General features: G+C 37.5%; 1 protein-coding gene across 1 annotated transcript in view; it reads left to right on the forward strand.

The window, feature by feature from the left end:
- The first annotated feature begins 862 nt into the window (after window positions 1-862).
- wasf1 (WASP family member 1) overlaps window positions 863-22338 on the forward strand; it is a 50070-nt gene continuing 28594 nt past the window's right edge. The window contains exon 1 of the mRNA XM_084432209.1: window positions 863-987. The gene's annotated coding sequence lies outside the window, so the exon portion shown is untranslated. The remainder of the gene's footprint in view (window positions 988-22338) is intronic.

Here is a 22338-nt window from a genome sequence, read left to right on the forward strand (position 1 = left end):
AACACGGATTCTCACTACACATAAAGAGTTGTATACTATGTACTATAAAAAGGGAAATCTTTATACATAATATACAATTAATATGTTTCAAAGTTTCACTGGTTAAAATAAGAAGATTGTGCAAGTGCAAGTATTGTCGATATTATTACATAAAAAGAAGAAATTATGCCTTTCTATGTCACAATTATGACGTTTTCAAGACATTTATGTCACAATTATGAGTTAGTATGTCATAACTTCGACTTTTTCCATTAAAATTTCGTCTAAGGGTGTCATAATTATGACTTTGAATGTCATAATTGCGACTTTATATGTCAAAGCCTAATTATGAATGGGTTTTTTTTATGTTTTTTTTTTTTTAATGTGGCTTCCATAGATTTCTCGTATCACAGCTAGTAGGAACATGTAATATGTAGGTGTGTTTTTCCCAAAGCAAATCACATACAACACATTTAAGTTGTTTTGGTTGATAAACAAGTTGTTTGTATTTGCAATTACTGATCGGACCGATGGGTGTGGTCTGTGTATGGCACTGGCCAATCAGATCAAGGATCCCGCTGTGGGCGGGGCGCGGTTTGTTGCAGCGTTTGTGGCTCCAACAATAGAAAGTGGGACGTACCATCTGCAGTCGGAGGGGTGGAGTCACACGCACTGACATCCAGAACATCGCTTCTCCTTAGAAAAAGAGCACAACCTTGATTCACAAGGGGTTATGCCTCGTATATGTCTATTATTAAATGCTGTGACGGGAAATTAAGCCGATCGTTGTTGACGAACACACGCATGAACGTTCATTGTGGATCCCATTTCCAGCGTTGACTGATCCCGAGCTCCAGTCTTTTTAACGGGATCCGAACCAGCAGCTGTATATCAGTACTGTATTTCTGCAATGAACACCGTGAGACTGAACAGAGAGGAATATTTTAAGGAATAACCCGCATACCTGGGAAAAACATGGAATAATAAGAAGTACTTACATTTATTCAGGTATGACATTTTATGCATGCTTGTTGATTGCATTCTGGCCCTTGCTGTTAAAATGAGAGAAACGCATTATGGGAATAAAGTGTTCACATTTGCATTTTTTTTTCTCCTTCTGGTATTTATCTTCTCTGGCTGATGCATTGCCAGTGTAAACCAACACTGCTTGTGCTTGGCCCCATTCAGGACTGGTTGACAGGTGTGGGTTGAATTATGCATGCATGTGAAATAACTTGCATAATGCAGCCGAAGGCATCCTGAATGCTTGAGCATTACATATTACATGCAACTTATGTTTGTTTGCATTGAAGGCATAACAAGATGACTTATTTCTCACTGCCCTGAGGTTTCAAGATTGATGCATTCAAGGGGGAAGGGGGGAGTCACATCTGTATGGCAAACACAAGGCAAACTATCACACCAAAATGCAATGCAGTTTGCATGCTTTCTAAACAGTGTGCACTCCAAATTATTGCTGGGATGGCATGGCAAATATTTTTCAGTAGGAGAAAAAAAAAAAAGACTTTGTTACTAGTTAATTTAATACAGTAAATGCATGCAGTAATGAGCGAATTAAATGTAGATTTGAGGGCAGTTTTGAGCAGCAGGGGGAAGGGCAGCAGTCACTGGAAGAAGACTCGCTTTGTGAAACCCGAGACTTCAGAAAAGCACAAAGCATCTCCATCGCTTCTCTGCTCAGTATTCATGCACGTGTATTTCAAACTGACCTCATACTTTTTCTCTCTCGTTCTTGTGCGCTTTAATGCATGAACACCTTGTGCAGTTATCGTGCTTTCTTTGCCGAGGTGCTGTATATGATATATGTGGAGGAATGATTCGTTTTAATGAATCGGTTAATTTACTGGAACTGCTCAGATACCCGATTCACATAACGTGTTTTGCAATGAATAAAAATGTTGTTAGATGCTGCTCATTCACGTGGTTCACGTTATGTGGATTACCTTGGTTTTACTCCTAAACAAAGTTTTTCTTCGCCTCTGCTCGGATGATTTGCCAACGATTCGAATCATTAAAAAGAACCGACTCGAAAGAACGATTCGATCGCTCATCGTTAAGTGTGCGTTATGTGTCACATGCAGGACTCACTTCATGATTCAAAAGCTTTATTGGCTTGATAAAGACATTGTATTGCCAAAGCATTAATAAAAACCTTATATAATGCTCTAATGCAGCGTTTATCTTTTGGAAAACAGAGATTAAGCTGGTAAATGTGTTTGGGAACATGGAAAGATTATCTAAACTGGTTGACCAGCCGTAATATTCCATGTTCCATAATTCCAATATTTCTTGATCATCTAGTATGTGCTCCAGCTAGTCCGTTATCTAAGTGTAAGATGGTTTTGGTTTGAAGGTTTCTGTCATTTATATTGCGTATCATACACATATGAAGCATGACGGACATGTTTTTCTCTCATGTTAATTTGCTGAATATTGCAGTTTCACTTTTGTGCTTTAATGCTAAAGATGTGTGCAGATAATGAATGTTAAATGGGTCATTCTGATGTTGTTGTTGACCTCAGTTTGCTTTGCTGGCGATGCAGAAGAAAGTTTAGTTTTCCTGGTCTGGGTGGATTTTCATACAGAAAACCTTTTCTGTGTGTTCTGGCTTTCATGCGGCCTCTGTCTGATGTGCTGCCAGGGCGAAGCGGACAAACCTCACGTCCAGAAGCAGATCAGAGAGACCAGAACAGAAGAAAGTGTGTGACAGTGCTGGCCTGGGTGATATGTACAGAATAATTGTTGAATTGTTAGAGAATAATGCACACCCAAGGTGGTAATGCGACCACGACATGAAGGTCGACATCATTTTCTAGTTATTCAATGGCCCGGAGTAAATTATTTTCTTATACTACGGTTACAACACCTCAAGACCTCTCGGTTTGTTTTCCTTAAAACGCTCTTGTGTGTGGAACTAATTTCTTACGCATCTCATCCCACGCCTCCGTTTCTGATTCCAAAACGTCATTTTAGAGCCACTGATAGCAGATTAACGCAGTTATTAATGCAGTTATTAAATAGATAGATAGACAGAGAGAGAGAGAGGGAGAGAGAGAGAGATTAAGCATGTGTGAGTTACCTGAGTCTGTGTGTCTGCTGTCGAATACTGAGAAATACTTAAAATCTCTCTCTCTCTCTCTCTCTCTCTCTCTCTCTCTCTCTCTCTCTCTCTCTCTCTCTCTATATATATATATAAAATAACTGCATTAATAACTGCATTAATCTGCTATCAGTGGCTCTGAAATGACGTTTTGGAATCGGAAACGGAGGCGTGGGATGAGATGCGTAAGAAATTACTTTCACACACAAGAGCGTTTTAAGGAAAAAACCTGATAAATGTCTTGAGATAAATCATCTGAACAATGTCTAGAGGTGTTACACCGTAGTATAAGTGGAATAATTGACCCCGGGCCGTTGAATTATTCGAAAATGATGCATACCTTCGTGTCATGGCCGTATTATGGGTGTGCATTATTTTTCTAACAATTCAACAGTCATTCCTTACAGAAATGGCACTTGAATGCAATGCAAATGAATTGTTTAATCAATAGACCAGCTGAATCAGAAAGGCGAGTGATGCATTAAAGAGAGAAAATGTTGGTATGGTTGTAAGTGTGATAAACTCGCTGTACGCCCCAGCTGTGAAGATGCCCCGCACACAAGAGCCTTTGTTCTGTCTCTCTGTTGGACCGGGCGACCCACAAAGATGCCTCTGTGTCCTGAACTGGGGGTTAGTGTGTGTGTGTGTGTGTGTGTGTGCCACAGAGATGCCATGCTTTAACAGATAAAAGTCTGAACTTCAATACCTGCACTTCTCTGTTTTGCATTAACTTGATGTTGAAGATCAGGCCTGGAGAGTCTTACAACTCTTATCATAGTCATTATAATTTATAATTGAACAGTTTTTGGTTTATTTAATAATTTAGAAACTTGAAAATACTTCTTAAGATATCTTCAATTTATATATATTTATATATATATATATTTACATTGCCATTGTTGAACACTAATGTGCTGCACCATAATAAAAGTCACCAAATACATTTGCCTTTAAAATCACAAAATAAACTATTATTATAATAATATTGAAATATTTAATAAATATACAAAAATTAAATAAAACAATACTATAAAATATTAAATAAAACATTAAAATATTTACAATTTACATGATAAAAACATTTAAATAAATTCATAAAATATTTTGTTAAAGGATTTATTTTATTGCTAGTTAGTTTCACAAATAATTACAGAGAAACTGCAAGTAACTCATTGAATTAAACATGACATTTTGAAGTAGAGAGACTGAAATTGTGTTTTCTTGTAAAACATGCTCCCATAATGTTTGTTTTATTTACAACTTTGAAAAATATTTTAATAAAAAATATTACAATTCATATACAAATAAAAAAATATGAATAAAAAAAATAGACGTTTGGCATGTTTACGTACTAAGTCATAATTATGAGGTAAAAAGTTGAAATTATGACATACTAAGTCATAATTATGAGGTAAAAAGTTGAAATTGTGGCATATTAAGTCATACTTATGAGGTTAAAAGTCGAAATTATGACATTAAGTCATTTTGAGGTATAAAGTCGAAATTATGACATACTAACTAATTTTGAGGTATAAAGTCGAAATTATGACCAAGTCATTATGAAGTAAAAAGTGATAATTATGAAAATTATGAAAAAAAAAAAAAAAATCTAACATAGATTTAGATTTTGACATATGATTATGATTTGACGTAGATTATGACATAAGTCATATTTTTGAGGTACAACTATTTCTAAAATCTCATTTTGGCATGTTTACATGTGGTATTTTTGCTGCTGAACTTTAATCATTGTGAAATGCTGAAGAAAACCCACAAAATGAATGTGTTTTCGTGCTCAATAACACCCATCACTAGTGCAGTCGTATCATTTTCGTTTGAATCCTGACAGCTTTGTTTGCTCTCGGCCTTGATTTATCCATTATGGAGTGCCATTGCTTCTAGCAGGGACTTCCCATTGCGCTGTGGTTTGTTGGTTTTGTGTGTGAAGGCAGGTGGAGAATACAATGCATTCAGATCCTACATGCGAGTCCCCAGAGGCGAGTGTGTGGCGTCCGCTTACACACCCTGCATTCGGTGGATTCCTTTGTCCTCTCGCTTACAAACAGGTGGTGATCCTCCACTGCTCTACAACACCTTCATTTCTATTCTTCTTCAGTTTATGCTTGTGCTTTTCAAGTTAAGCTCTTTTAGATTCAGATTTGAATATTCAAATTATGCTGAATGTCTTTGCAGGTGATTCCCAAACCTGTTTTGGATGAGATTACCATTAAATATGCATATAAAAGCCTTGCTTTATTGGTAGTGTGACTTTACACCAGACCAGACGCATCGTTTTCACCTGCTGGAGCAGAAAACAGGTGGAAAATTCCTACAGACGCGGCTGAACTGTAAACAATCACCAAATTTTGACACAAGTCATAATTATGGGGTATTGTGACATACGAAATTATGACATAATAAGTAAATTACAAGATAAAAAGTCGAAATTGAGGTCAAAAGTCGAAATTATGACATACTATGCCATATTAAATTACGATTAAAAAGTTGAAATTAAGTCAATTTATGAGGTAAAAATTTAAATTATGACATACTAAGTCATATTTATGAGGTAAAATGTCAAAATTTTGACATGCTAAGTCATAATTATGATAAAAAAATTAAATAAGAACATACAAAGTCATATTTATGGTCGCAATTTCGTCACAAGTCGTAATTATGAGGTAAAAAGTCTAAATGATTACATACTATGCCATAAAAAGTTGAAATTATGACATAGTAAGTCATATTTATGAGGTAAAAAGTTGAAATTAAGAAAGAATACACAATAAGTGAAAATAACCAATAAGAATAACAAGAAAAAACAGTATACAAGTAATTTAGTAATTTATTCAGTCATTTGCAGTAATTTATTTGTATTATATACAAAATTCTTATTTAGTCTCATTTAGCAAAGCCTCATTTAGTATACGCGGTTCAATGAATATGCAAATGAGCCCCGCCTCCACTCACTCGCAGCAGCTCACTGATTAAGCTTTACCACTCTAATGACTAATTTACCCTCTAATTACCAAATTAGATCCACTCGTTGACGATCACCTGTCGACCTGATTGGTTACAAGGTAGTTTGTGACGTCACACGTCGACAGCCCTAAAGATAAAAAAAATGTCTTATGTCACAATTTCTTTTTATGTCATAATTAAGTATTTTCAAATCATAAATATGATGAAATGTGTTGTAATATGAAATATGCGTATGAAATGTGATATGTCATAAATTAGATTTTTTTTTTATGCCATAATTATGACAGAAAAGGAAAGGGGCTTCGATAGCTGTGAGCTCGAAAGCTCGTTTTTCATCACCTTGAGAACTGAAGTTGGGCTGGATGAGCAAGAGGTTATGCAGTGTTGCGGTACGGCTTTCCAATCGGGTCTCGTTCTCTGATACTCAATTACTGCGGTAAACGAGGCTGTAAATTTACATCTTACAAGCGCATTTCACTCCCTCCTCCGCTCGCTTCTCAGACCACGCAAACCGTGGAGGATGACGGAGTGCTTCTAAATGCATCTGACCCCAATTTTCTTCTGCCTGGGATGTGTGTGTGTGTGTGTGTGTGTGTGCACAAACTACCAACTGGTTTGAATTAAGGGCCAATATTTACACAGAGTGGGTGGCCGTCCAATTATGGTGTGCTGCGCAGATCTTCTTGTGATTTGCATGAATCTGCTTTGCATGTCGTTCCCAGAGTTCAGTTCTGCCATTTCTCTGTTCTCTCATCACAAGCGAGCCTCTCACCGAGTACATTACCGTTACTCAGCATCAGCGAGCACTTGATTGTTACATGAAGCTTGTGATGAATGACTCATGGCCAATCACGTGCAAACGTGACACGCATGTTAATGAGTGACGGCAGCGCATCAGCCAATCAGAGATGCCTCAAACTGGCTGAGATAATGCATCATTTTATGGTTAATATCTGGTTAAGTTTTCAATATACAATTACCAGTAGTTTGACTATTGTCATATCTGTGTCGCAATATCACACTGTTATATAACTGTTTTTCTGAATATCAGCACACGGGTAATTAAACCTAAATAAAACCAATTTTATTATTAAAGTTTCACTGTAGTCAATCATTTTATCCCTTAAAATCATCCTTGATCACCAAAATGACATATTTAAAAAAAAAAATCCTTGAAAAAATGTCTTCATGCCTTAAAATATCTTGAATGTAACGCGACACCCTTGCCTCATTTAGTGTGTGTGGTACTATGAATATGCAAATTCACCCCGCCTCCACTCACTCACTCAGCTCAGAGATCCACTGGTTGATGATCACACGTTGATCTGATTGGTTACAAGGTAGTTTGTGACGTCAGAAACACCAGCGATTTCAAAGCGTGTTTTTGAGACTGTCTTTGGTTCACTGCAGTTTTAAGGAGGAAATACTCAGCAATGGTGTCGACTTATGAATTTACACATGCTTTGTCTTAAAGCAGATTAAAAACACCACTGAAAAATAAACAACATTAAAAACTCAAGTTTTTTTTTTGAAAATTTAGTCTACTTTTGCTCCTCTAAGGAATAGATTCAAATAAAACGAATGAACCAATACATAAATACGTCTCAAAGAATGAATGACAGACTTAAAGGTTCATTTTGCTGATTGAGATCGAGAACGAGGGAGTCGGTAAAACGACCCGAACTACGGTAAACGCACAGCAGAGGCGTTTCCTAATGAATCCGACTCAATGACCTACCAGTTTCATTCCCGTCGGAGAACGAAAGTGAGTGAATGATTCAATGACTGACCTGTTCAGTTCCTGAATGAATCAGCGTGTTTAAATGAATCGTTTGGGTGGATGAATCATAATGATTCACTCATAAAGGCGGTCTTTTGTCCCCAACTACTGGTGAGTCGATGTAACTGGCAGAACGAGTCAATGAAAAATAGCAACAACTAAAACACTGACTATGAATATGACAACCTGCATAGTTCAGATATTAATTCTGATTGGATGAGCCACATCTGAAGCCTTTGTAAAATGCAGATAAATAGAGGGCCCTATTTTAACGATCTGAAACGCAAGTATCAAGCGCGAAACGCAAGTGATTTTGTGGGCGGATCTCGGCGGGATAAATGACTCTTGCGCCCGACGCAAATCTAAAATGGGTTGGTCTGAAGTAGCTTCATTACTCATAGGTGTGGTTTGGCCGTAACGTGAAATAAACCAATCAGAGCGTCATCTCACATTCCCTTTAAGAGCAGGTGTGCTTGTTCCATGGCGGATTGCTATTATAACGGCGGATTTGCCAGGAGCGGTTCACAGCCGAGGAGACCGACGTTCTCGTCAGGGCCGTAAAACACAGAGAAGTGACATTGGGGATGGAGAAACACACACAAATTAGCTTCGGTTAAACAGGCGTATGATCATTTGGGTAAATGTGTAAGCTAGATTTATGCCTGTTTTTCACATCTTCATGGACACAACAATGATTTCCCTCGTGTGGAATATTTTTCCTTGTAATAATGTATGATTTTCTAAAAATGTGAACTGCTGCTTCTGTGTAGATGAGAGAATCAAAGTGTGTGTGTGTTGTGCTCACGCTACATTATGGCCAAGCATGCGCCCTTAAAACAGCATCTGAATAACGCGCCGCTGACTTTAGACGAGGTTTCTCCTGGTCTGTGGAGGAATTGTTTTCTGAAACTGCAAAATAGCACCAGGGAACGTTTGCACCGGAACACGCCTCCTCTTTTCCCTGAACCGCCCCCGGGAGCGCAAGTTCATTCCCTAATTTACCGACGTGCGTCTGTGGAGGGAAAAGTCCGCTGTGCGTCGGGTGAGAAATAGGAATGACACATGCGTCGCTGTACAAAGTCAATTACGCTGGGTGAGAGATAGGGCCCTGACTGTTTGATTGATCAATTGGATGTGTTCAGTCATAATTGACCTATTTGGGTGAACTATTCCTTTAATTCTGAGTGAATAGAGTTTACAATTAATGCAGTAATTAACTGCTAATGGCAATTCCTGGAAATTAAAATCCTTTGTGATCTGGATATGTAGAGAGATCCGATGGAAAATCACTCCGTCTTCATGTTTTCGCCTCTCTGTGCTTATTTTTACTCTCTGCCTCCAGACAGAATGTGGCACACACACAAAACAGAGTGAGAGACGAGAAGAGAAGACAGGCAGTAAGTGTGTGTGTTGGTATAAGAGACTGAGAAATATTGGATTTCTCTGGGCAAGAGAGGAAGAAAAATAAACAGATTGCCAATGTTGATTTAGATATAACTGAAAAAAAGTTGTAGAGATGCTGAAGACTGAATCCAAATCAGTGTGTATCCCATGATGAGCTATTCTGGGATGTGGAGGCGTTAGCGACAGGTGCTAGCGGATAAGGCAGGATAGTAGGTATCTGTATAAATCTGGTCAGATGCATTGGATTAGGTTTTATTTGTGGATTCATGGAACAAACCATTCAGGAAATATGTTTTTCGAAATAATTCTCTTCTGCTCATCAAGGCTGATTTAATTTGATTGAATAAATACAGTAAAAATTGTGAAATATTATTCCAGTGTAAATCAGCTGTTCTCTATGTGAATATATAGTAAAGTGTAATTTATTCCTGTGATCAAAGCTGTATTTTCAGCATCATTACTCCAGTCTTCAGTGTCACATGATCCTTCAGAAATCAGTATAATATGATGATTTGATGATTATGATTTATTTAACATAAGTAGACTTAAAATTTTTAATTAATAGTAAAATAGTAAAATAATAGTAAAATTCCCTCTAATTGAATTGAATAATCCTTACATATTAATCATATTATGTCCATTCCCTTGGTCCTTTAAGATTTATACAAATTGTTTTATTTAAGCTCTATTTGTTTTTTTGCTCACTTAAAAATTATTAATTCATAAAAAAATTATTAATATGAAATATTAATTTAAATAAAATGATATTTTACAAAATTTTTTACTATTAATTAAAATGCGTAAATCTTGGAAAAAAGGCTTAAAAAAACGTTTGACTTTTGTCACACAGAAATGGCTCAGAATCATAGTTTTTGTCGTTATAATTTAGTGTGAAATATCAGCAGATATCAAGCGTTTCTGCTCATGTTCAGATGATCTGAAGGAGAAACAGTGAAAGCAGTTTAAGGAACGCCGGCGCTCTCCGGAGAGGCTCTTGGCGGGTTGGGCTTGTTTGTCAGGACGGGCGCTGGTTCTCCAGGGAGATCTGGCAGAGACACAGATCTGTGTCACATGTGAAGAAAAGGGGAAAGAAAACCAGATTTGGGTCACATTCATCCTCAGCGCTCAAGGTTATTAAACACACGCCAGCGGCTCCGGGGTCAGAGGTCAAGTCAAGCCACCTTTATTTATATAGCGCTTTTTACAATTCAGATCGTTTCAGAGCAGCTTTACGGAGATAACAGGACAATAATGCAAAGTTTGTTTCCAGAAGAAAATAGCGTCACAGTCCAGCTTAAGTGAGTTCAGTGATGGTTAATTTCTGTTGTAAAAAAGTTATTAATTTAGTTAATTTATATATATATCCGCTCTGGAGAAAAGCGTGATGTCATCGTCCAGCTCAGTTCAGTTCTCATATAATGCTGTCAATGCAGGAGATCAGTAATATTGTTGAATATTAAATTAAATGAAAACACGGATGGAATCACGGAATCCAGTCATACAAATGTAATTTATAGTATAACGTGGAATATTTCAGTATTAAAGGGGATAAATGTGTGTTTTTCATGAAATCTCAAAGGAATAAATTACACTTTACTATATATTCACGAAAACAGATGTTTTACATTGGAATCATATTTCATAATTTTTACTGGGTTTTTTTTCCCAATCATATAAATGCAGCCACACACTCTATCTCTCTCTCTCTCTCTCTCTCTCTCTCTCTCTCTCATACACACACACACACGCCCTCTCAAACACACTCACTCACTCACTCACTCACTCACGCAAACACACACACACACACTCACTCACTCACTCACACTCACACACACACACACACACACACACACACACACACACACACACACACACACACACACACACACACACACACACACACACACACACACAGCATCACTAGCCTTTAATGTGTGTTGATCCATGAGCTCAGAGGTGGAGATGAAGACAGGAGGGACTGAGAGTTTAATGCTGTTTTTACAGGAAAATCGAATTTGCCAGCGAATCAAACTGGCACCAAGATCTGACTCACGTAAACGAACAGAGTGAATCGACTCAACTGATCACTGAATCAAACCCTCTGAAAAATGATTCACACAAATGAATCAAACTCAACATCTCTACATGGCAAAAAAAGCATTTTCTTAATCACTTTCTTTTATGAAAGAGTCTCTTCTGCTCATCAAGGCTGCATTTATTTGATCAAAAAAATTGTGAAATATTATTATTATGCAAATCAGCTGTTTTCTATGTGAATATACAGTAAAGTGTAATTTATTCCTGTGATCAAAGCTGAACTTTCAGCATCATTACTCCAGTCTTCAGTGTCACATGATCCTTCAGAAATCACTCTAATATGATGATTTGATGCTCAAGAATGTTGAAAATTGCCACATTTTTATGGAAACTGATACATTTAATTTTTCAGGTTTCTTTGATGTTCAAAAGTTCAAACGAACAGCATTTGTTTTAAATATAATATTGTGTAACATTATAAATGTCTTTATCTTTAAATGTCACTGTTGATTAGTTTAACGCGTCCTTGATGAATAAAAGTGTTTATTTAAAAAAATATAATGTATATCATAATTTTAGTCGCTAAAGTCTTACACAACACACATTACTCTGAAGTGGATTTACACAAGAGAGAAAAAAGAAGATAAAAGGAGAAGAAAATGACAGAATACATTGTAAATATTTGATATAACGGACGCGAGCCTCGCCTGTCATTGATTGTTTAATCATCACTGTTTGGAAACTGGAAACGCTCTTAAAGCCGCAGGGAGATCTTTTACCCAGAACACACACTCTTCTCCAGCGCGGTGTGTGTTCTCCTCTTCCACATCTCATGACACACACTCATTAATCAGCACTTAATCAGGGCCCTTATTAGTGTTCACTACCAGGAGAAGACGACTCATTTGCTGCCGTAATTTTTACTTTTTATGTCAGATTTATGACTTAAATCATAATTTCGACTTTTTATAAAAAAAAAAAAAACTTTTTATGCCATTTTTATGAATTGTCATAATTTTGACTTTAATCTTAAAACCTAAAAAATTAGGTTTAATTTAGACTTTTAGAATTTTTATATTTACTTTTTATTCTTTATTTATTAACTTCGTAATTTAGACTTTCATCTCAGAATTACGACTAATTTATAATTTGGATTTTTTTACATCATTTTGGCTTTTTATGTCAAATATGATTGTCAATTTTGACTTTTCATCTCAGAATTGTTACTTTAAGTTATAATTTCAATTTAGTATGTCATAATTTTGACTTTTAATAACAATTTTTTACTTTTTATGTCATATTTATGGCTTGTCATGATTTTGAATGTCTCAATTATGACTTTTTATGTAATAATTTTGACTTTTTACTCTCATAATTATCATCAAACTGCATTCTGGGATTGCGTTCTCTGATGCGCCATTGTTTTGGATCATCCTCGGTGTAACTGTGCACTGAAGCTCGTGTGTTACTGTCTGTAATCAAGTGTGTTTAGATGTGGATGTTAATGCAGCTCAGCGCGTCTTGAAGACAGACATCTATACACACGAGTCACATGATACCCACAATGCACCCATTGACGTTTCTTCAAAAGACAGTGTTGATTTAGGAAAATTAAAGCCTTGTCTGTGCACACATAATGAACTCCCACTCCCCCCGTTGTTTGGGAGTGGTACGACCCCGGTGGCCCGAGCTCAACTCTCTCGACACGCTTCTGTGTGTGTGTGTGTGTGTGTGTGTGTGTGCGCTTTAAAGACTCTCACTTCAATAGTAACTCCCTCTATCCGTCGAGAACGAGCTGTCTCGTCCTTTAGGCCGGATTGGCACACTGTGCCCGTTGGCATCGCAGGGAGGGAGTCCCTTGTTTACCCAAACTGCATTCTGGGTAACTGCAACAGCATTGGAAACGCCTCCATTCACGCAGATCCAACATGGCGGCTCTTTTCTCTGAGCGCAGTGGGAGTTAATGGGCCAGTCATGCGACTGCTCGCCTCATCTCTCCGTGCCTGATCGCTGTTCAGTCTGAGCTCTCGCTGGCTCCAGGTGCTGCTCTTCCTGGGGGATTTTGGGGGAAACTTTTTGGGGGGTGCACATTTCATTTCAATCAAAAGAACTAGAATAGCCATTCACAACTTTGTAAAAAATTGGAAGCTCAATAGTTTTGCCACTGAAAAATATACTATATGTATATATATATATATATATATATATATATATGATCCTGTTAAAAGAGCTTTAAGTGAGAACAGGTTCAAACACACACTTCCAAGACTCCTTTGAGTGTGACAGGTAACATGAACGCAGCGTCTGATCTCTGAGATGTGTGTGATTGAGCGCGAGTCTCTCTCTCTCTCGGAGAGACTTTGAAACTAAAGCTATTCAAACATTTCAAACAGGACCTTATGATGCTTTTATCCATGTTCATCTTTCTTTAGTGAGTGTAATGCTGCTGTTTGAGCAAGAGAAAGGTTTGCAAAGTCCCTCCAGCAGGAGTTCTTCTCCATATCAGTGTCAGTGTTTCTGAACTCCTGAAACGCCTCCATTGTAGTCGTGAGTTTCTCCCGGGAACGAATACGTCACAATATTCCTCATTATAATAATTAATGCGCAGAATAAAGGGGCGGGGCCTGGTTGAGTTAGTTAGTAGTGTGTTGAACTGGCGGTTATGGTAAGGGGCGGGACATTTCCCAAACACACTCGAAGCGCTCGACCAATCACAACACACTGATCAAGCCGACCAATCAGAGCACAGTGTGCTTTTCAGAAGGAGGGGCTTCATAGAGACAGGAAGTAAACAGAGCGTTACTGACAGACTGGGAAGAGAGGAGCCGCAACAATGGAGAATATGAGGAGAATAATCAACATTCAAGCAGGAAAACCTGTTCTAGTAGAGCCTGAACACAACACCAAGACTTTGTAAAACGTAGTAGTTTGCGTATTATAGTTTCTCTCAGTCATTTTTCAAACTCTCCGAAGTGCGACATTAGCAGATTCTGTGTAATGAAGTTTCTTCTCAGCTTCCTCTGAGCATCATCTATCATTGTTCAGTACAACAACTCAGATCTATCATTGATGGCTTTGATTTCTGTCCGTCCAGCTTCTTTATCTTCACTTTTTTCTTTCAAATGTGTTTGACTCAGAGGAACTCTAGATTCTGACAAAAGTGACAGATCCTTTCTTCTGTGTTGTGTTTACTTTCCCAGTCAAAATGCACAAAAAGTTATAGTTTTCGTTGTTTTTGACCCATGCAACCTTGCAAACAGTGCAAATCCAGCTTTTAATGTAGTTTATATGTCTATGTGGAGTTTTTAATGTGCTTTAAGACAAAGCATGTGTAAATTCATAAGTCGACAGCATTGCTGAGTATTTCCTCCTTAAAACTGCAGTGAACCAAAGACAGTCTCAAAAACACGCTTTGAAATCGCTGGTGTTTCTGACGTCACAAACTACCTTGTAACCAATCAGATCAACGTGTGATCGTCAACCAGTGGATCTCTGAGCTGAGTGAGTGAGTGGAGGCGGGGTGAATTTGCATATTCATAGAACCGCGCATACTAAATGAGGAAAGGGTGTCGAGTTACATTCAAGATATTTTAAGGCATGAAGAATTTTTACAAGGTAAAAACATTTAAATGTGTAATTCTGGTGATCAAAGATGAGTTGATCAACTACAGCGGGACTTTATGATTTTCAGGTAGGTCTAACAGGTAGGATATATACAGATATTGAATAAAGTTATCAAACACTTCACCGTCTTCAAGAGCAGTGAGTGATTTTCACATTTTTACAGCCCTTATATATATAATATATAGCTACTGCTTGATTATTTATATAATTGCAAAATGTTTGCTAAATTATTGCACATATATCAAACTTTAATCACATACACAGTATAATCACGTAAAGTGATGAATACTGTATAGTAAATCTCAATTGCTTTAGCGTTTATTGGATCAAAATATAAACGATATTGTGGCACATCTCTATATTTCACATAAAGCGATGTAAACAACTGCTTGATTGTTTATATTGTCGCAAAATGTGATTTATGTTATAGTACAGCCCTAATCTTCTAAATGCGACTGTAAGGCATGAAGATATTATGAAAAATTATGATGACTTTAAATGACTGTGTATGAGAATATGTTGAGATAAAATCAATTGATGAAAGTTAACCAAGATGTAGTTTCAGGATCGTCAGATTCACACTGTACACAGAGTGACGTTACTCTTCGCCGCTCGAAGCGCGTGCTTCTTTGCGCTTGGCGGGAGGGATTGAGCTCATGGAAGGAAAGCTAAGCGTGTCTCCATATGTGTGAGACCCTGGAGATGAGGAAGATATGAAACATCACATCCACTGACAAGCTTCTGTGCGCTGGTGTGTGAAGACACTCGACTCGACTTCAGTCCTGTCACTGGGAGAGTGTTGCTTTCTCTGACTGTTGCATTGTCGTAGTGTATCAAGTTTCAAATGTAACAATGTTATAAAGCGATTGAAACTGCCTCTTGTTTTTAAAGTCCCCTTGTAGTCAATAATTGTATCCCTTGGTCTTAAAACTCATCTTTCATCACCAAAATTACATATTTAAACGTTTTATATATATTTTTGCCTTAAAATATCTTGAATGTAACTCGACATGCTTGCCTCATTTAATATGCGCGGTTCTATGAATATGCAAATGAGCCCCGCCTCCACTCACTCACTCAACTCAGAGATCCACTGGTTGACGATCACATGTTGATCTGATTGGTTCTATGAATATGCAAATTCACCCCGCCTCCACTCACTCACTCAGCTCAGAGATCCACTGGTTGACGATCACACGTTGATCTGATTGGTTACAAGGTAGTTTGTGACGTCAGAAACACCAGCGATTTCAAAGCGTGTTTTTGAGACTGTCTTTGGTTCACTGCAGTTTTAAGGAGGAAATACTCAGCAATGGTGTCGACTTATGAACTTACACATGCTTTGTCTTAAAGCACATTAAAAACACCACATAGACACATAAACTACATTAAAAGCTGGATTTTCACCACAGGGGGACTTTAATAATCTGCTGTGATGAGCAACAGAACATTCTGTCAATCACTTGGTTGATGTTGAGTAGCTCCGCCCACCGTGGAATCTCATTGGTCCAAAATCCGCTCTGCTATACATTACATTCTGATTGGCTGTGACAGTTTTGATGAACAGCAAATGTTTGTCTCTATCTGGATACGCTGCATCCGAAATCGAATAATTCCCCACTATATAGTATGTAAAAAACATTACGCCAACAGAGTTCCGGCGAGATTCTAAAATGCGCATTAGATTGACACTTTACTATCCCATGAGGCCACGGGAGAGCATTTACCAGTGACAGTAACCGACGTAACAAAGCGGCAACCTCCCCGTCTCTCTCTTGAATCCAACACTGAAGTGAGTTAAACTGCAGTTCATGGACTGGCCACTAGAGGCCGGCTGCAGAAGAGACTCAGTCCCATAGACCTCCATGTTAAAATGCCCAACTTTACAGCAGAATAAAACATGATTACAGTCTGGTGCTAAAAGTGGTTTTGGTCTATAAAGCTAATGTTTGCCTTCATGTTTTATAACTCATCCGTTTAAATTATATTAAGCCTTAAAGTTGTGCATAATTAAGGGCGTGGCCACTTGAGTGACAGGTGGATTGCCTCTGATGTCACTGCTAGCCTTTTGTCTGCTGTCTGTTAGCGTCACGTCTCCTCAGCTAATCCGCCTCGCTGCACATTTACGTGTATACGGGAGTGACGCTGCCAAGATGGCGACGGCCCGGCTCCGCCCACTTTGGCCTTCGAAAACGCTCTTCAGAAACACTACGGGTGATGTCACGCACACTACGGACATATTTATTTACAGTCTATGGGCGTAACTGATGTTGGTAGACATCACATGATGAGGACAACATGACGTCCGAATTTCATTCATACTTTATAAAAAATAGTATTGAAATTGAAATCTAGAATCTAATCAGACAGTATGCGATTACTTTCAGACTCGTATTTGTAACAAATGTAGGCTAGCTGATAAATAATGAATGTATAAAAATGAAAATTGCTAATATTGATAAATATGATCTGGCTAAATTGGGCCGTTAATGTAATCTACAAATGCATTACATTGCAATGCAATTTAAGATTTATGTTTAAGATTTATTTTAACATTCATTAGGTTTATATTATGTTTTTATGTCAAAGTTTACATTTAAAATATAATGTAAATCAAATATAATATTTTATATATATATAGGCTATATATATATTAATGCTGTCAAATCGATAATTCGTGATTAATCACACATAAGTTTGTAAATATATATATATATATATAAACAAACTTATGTCAGATGCAATTAATCAATTAGTCGATTTGACAGCACAAATATTTATAATAAAATATTTTTTTAAAATGTTGAAATATATTTAAAATAAAAAAAGAATTATATATATATAATTATTTAAATATAATTAAATAAGAATTTAAAAAAAATATTTGTATATGTACAATGAAATTTAGTTTTTTTCTCACACACAATATTAAAATTTTTGGCTGAATGATTTCTTTTAAAAAGAGATTGACTTTTGGTTTGGATGTATATATATTAACTTTTACCGTGTAAAGTGTGTGTAAAGTGTGTAATTTTGCATATTACATACGAACGGAAGTGTGTGAGGACGAGAGCTAAACAGAAGTGTGTGAGGAAGAGAGCTGAACGGAAGTGTGTGAGGACGAGAGCTGAACGGAAGTGTGTGAAGACGAGGGCTAGACAGAAGTGTGTGAGGACGAGAGCCGGACGGACGAGAGCCGGACGGAAGTGTGTGAGGACGAGGGCCGAACGGAAGTGTGTGACGACGAGAGCCGAACGGAAGTGTGTGAGGACGAGAGCCGAAAGGAAGTGTGTGAGAACGAGAGCTGAACGGAAGTGTGTGAGGACGAGGGCCGAACGGAAGTGTGTGAGGACGAGGGCCGAACGGAAGTGTGTGAGGAAGAGAGCTGAACAGAAGTGTGTGAAGACGAGTGTGTGAGGAAGAGAGCTGAACGGAAGTGTGTGAGGAACGGAAGTGTGTGAGGAACACACAGAAGTGTGTGTCTGAGGCGTTCGAGCGCAGGAGATATTGATATCGAGGTCATTGATTAAATGATTTGTCAATAGTCTCGTCTGCAGTGTTTTCTTGTGCAGATTTAAACCTTCGCTGGTCAGATTCATTAGATTCGAGAGCTGAGCGGCTCTGATTTCTCCTGAGGATTCGTCAGTGTTGTAGGATTTAACTTCAGTTGACCAGAGCGATGCTAATCAGCTTCTCTGAAGGATTCTCCAGCGCTGTGCTCGTTCCCGGAGATGTCAGAGATCGTTCTAATCGTGCAGCTCTATATATGTGCATAGACACATCAGAAACGTCCAGAGACGGGAGAGCTGTGTGTGTGTGTGTGTGTGTGTGTGTGTGTGTACAGATAAGAGCAAAGCACTCTGGGATATCAGCCTCACCTCCGGCTTCTCATTTATTCATGCAGTTGGACAGGTCGGTGGCCAAGGTCGCCGCGGACACGAGCATTTACTCACATTCAATTACACACAGAAGACTGATCCTGGATCTGCGCCGGCACTTGAAGAGGCTTTATCCATGATTGAGCATCACATCAGAGACTCGGTGTGTGTGGCGTTCACAGACGAGCTTCAGCTAAACCTCACTGACACCTGATCAGAGCTAGAAAACACACACTCTCCTACTGTAACGGTGTAACCTCAACATGATCGCTCAAACCCCATCACACATCCGAACCTGCTCTGTGGAAAATCAATAACTCAGACGAAAATTGTAATATTGTGTTGTCTGATTGAAAATATTAAATCAATTATTATTTATTTTAAATATATTTAAATAATTACATTTAATTAAATAAAAATTTTTTTACAGTTTATAAAAAAATATATAAAATATAATAATAATAAAAAAATTAAAGTCATTTATTAAATAATTTTAAATATTTTACTTCATTTCACCAGTGCTGTCCTGGTCAATATGCATTATGGAACAGTTAATATATGCTACTTTTGGTCACACTATATTGCATGCTTAGAAATAAATTCTATAAAATAAATTATATATTATATATATAATAAACTTATTATACACTATATGTATGTGTGTGTGTGTATATATTCTCATTCTTTCTCTCAATCTCTCTCTCTATATATATAAATAAAATTATATATTATATATATATTTACACACGCGCACACATACACATCTACAAATTTGTTAATATACTGTATATACACACATATATATTTACAAACTTTTACTTTAGATGTGATTAATCAATTTCATACTACTTTGCATAATTGCACATTTGTGTAAAATGTGTAAAATGTCTTAGGTTTTGGCAGCCTGATAGAATACGGGTCGAAAGGGAATATTAAAATTAGTGTCTGATATATATGACACTTTGCCTCCTCCATCCATGGCACTTGAAATGAAAGAGCAAGTTGAGAGCATTGCATTGTGGGATAGAGTAGTGTGTTCTGCTTTTACAATCATGCGTTTGGCAGAAGCTTTTATCTAAAGTGATGCAGTTTATGCAGTCGCTGGATGGAAGACAATATCTCACACACACAGACACACACACACACAGTCAAACCAACATTTATTCAGACACCTTCAACATTCCTCACATTATCACAGTTTTTTCACTATAGTTGATATTTGACTGGTTTTGTCCGTCCTTCTGTTAGACTGTCTCACACATGAATTATGTTGAATATCTGTCAGCTGTTAAATTTAACTACACTATTAGATAATACCAGTTTAGCTCAACCAGTCACCAAGCAATGCTTCATTGTGTTCAGTCTGTGTGTAAAAAGAGCATTAGCAATTAAAGACAAAACACTTCAGCAAAACATGATCAGCTCAAAGTGTCTGAAGAATGTTTGGGTATAATATGTCACAGTTTACTTTATTTTGCTCTCCTCATTACATAAATGAGCTCTAGTGTCCTGATCACACTAGTAAAAAAAAAAAGATCAATATTTATATCTGGGGTCTGAAATTTTTTTGGTTTGACTGTATATCATGCATTATTCTAATGCAAACACAGCCGACCGACACTAGTTCAAACGAGACATAACTAGACAGTGAGCCATGGCTTCATGAACACATGCGTTATATAAGAGCGAGAGTCTTGCGGACATCTCTCTCTCTCTCTCTCTCTCTCTCCATGTGAGAACCTCAGGAGACTCTAATGGAAACCAGCTGTTTGGCCGATCACATCTACAGACATCCAGCGCTCTCATTGGCTGTGGCTGAGCCGGCTGCTCTCTGATTGGCTGCTGCATGAGCGTTCCACTCTCTGTGGTTGGTCTCTGTCGTTATGCAAATGAAGTGTTTGCTCGGGGAGAAAGGGTCAGTTTTAGTGCAGGACATCAGACATCAGACTCGAGCCCTTCGACTCTCGCCAGTGCTCCCGGTACTTATGGGTAAAAACAAAACACTAATGAGGGTCAGAAATAATACAAGCTTCATCTCTTTCTTTAATTTATCAGACTAACAAAGTTTGATATTTTTCATATTTATAGTAACAAACAGCTATATTTATTTATGTACAGTAACAGTACCGTTCAAAATGTTGGGGTCAGGACACACTTTTATTTATAAAGGACGCATTAAACTGATCAAAAGTGACACTAAAGACGTTTATAATGTTACAAAAGATTCTATTTCAAATAAATGCTGTTCTTTTGAACTTTCTATTCATCAAAGAATCCTGAAAAAGTAAATGTATCAAAAATGACTGTTTTCAACATTGATAATAATCATAAATGTTTCTCGAGCATCAAATCATCATATTAGAGTGATTTGTGAAGGATCATGTGACACTGAAGACTGGAGTAATGATGCTGAACATTCAGCTTTGATCACAGGAATAAATTACACTTTACTGTATATTCACATAGAAAACAGCTGATTTACAGTAGAATAATATTTCATAATTTCTACTGTATTTTTGATCATATTAAAGCAGCATTGAGCAGAAGAGACTAATTTTGCTTAATTTTGACCAATAGTGTGAATTTTTATGACATTTTAATCAGTTTAATGAAACGGACAGTTCAAAAGAAGAAATACTATTAAAATTATTAAATGATTGTATTAATGCTCTCATACAAAGTTACAAGACGGAGCAGGTAAAATGCACCACGTTATGCACAATGCCCTTTAATTTTATATCACGGTCAGATATATAATCATAAATATACAATATTCATTCCCTCCCGTCTTTTTTTGTTTGCTCGACCTCAGCATGTGTGAATGAGCATGAGAGCAGAGCATGCTGGGATACCCGGGAGCGTGTGTGTTCCCAGAGGATGCTGGGATGTGTGAATGTTTGGGGGAAGGACAATGACCGCCATCCCAGCGCGAGGTTGCCGTGGTGATGGAGGGCCGTAAACGGGACGAGGGCGTTTGTGTTCATTTCCGCAGTCTCGTTCTCTCGAATATAATAACATCAAACCAGCAGATATTTCATTCATAACTCCGGTCTTATTGTGAATGAATCATCAGCCCAGGGAAATATAAGGAACCCAAACCAAGATTATTAAAGTCCAGCTTTTAATGTAGTTTATGTGTCTATGTGGTGTTTTTAATCTTCTTTAAGACAAAGCATGTGTAAATTCATAAGTCGACACCATTGCTGAGTATTTCCTCCTTAAAACTGCAGTGAACCAAAGACAGTCTCAAAAACACGCTTTGAAATCGCTGGTGTTTCTGACGTCACAAACTACCTTGTAACCAATCAGATCAACGTGTGATCGTCAACCAGTGGATCTCTGAGCTGAGTGAGTGAGTGGAGGCGGGGTGAATTTGCATATTCATAGGACCAATCAGATCAACATGTGATCGTCAACCAGTGGATCTCTGAGTTGAGTGAGTGAGTGGAGGCGGGGTGAATTTGCATATGTATATACAAACAAACAAATGAATGAATGAATGAATGAATGAATGAATGAATGATGCATTTATA

This window comes from Rutilus rutilus, assembly GCF_951802725.1.
Source record: "Rutilus rutilus genome assembly, chromosome: 15".
NCBI lineage: Eukaryota > Metazoa > Chordata > Actinopteri > Cypriniformes > Leuciscidae > Rutilus > Rutilus rutilus.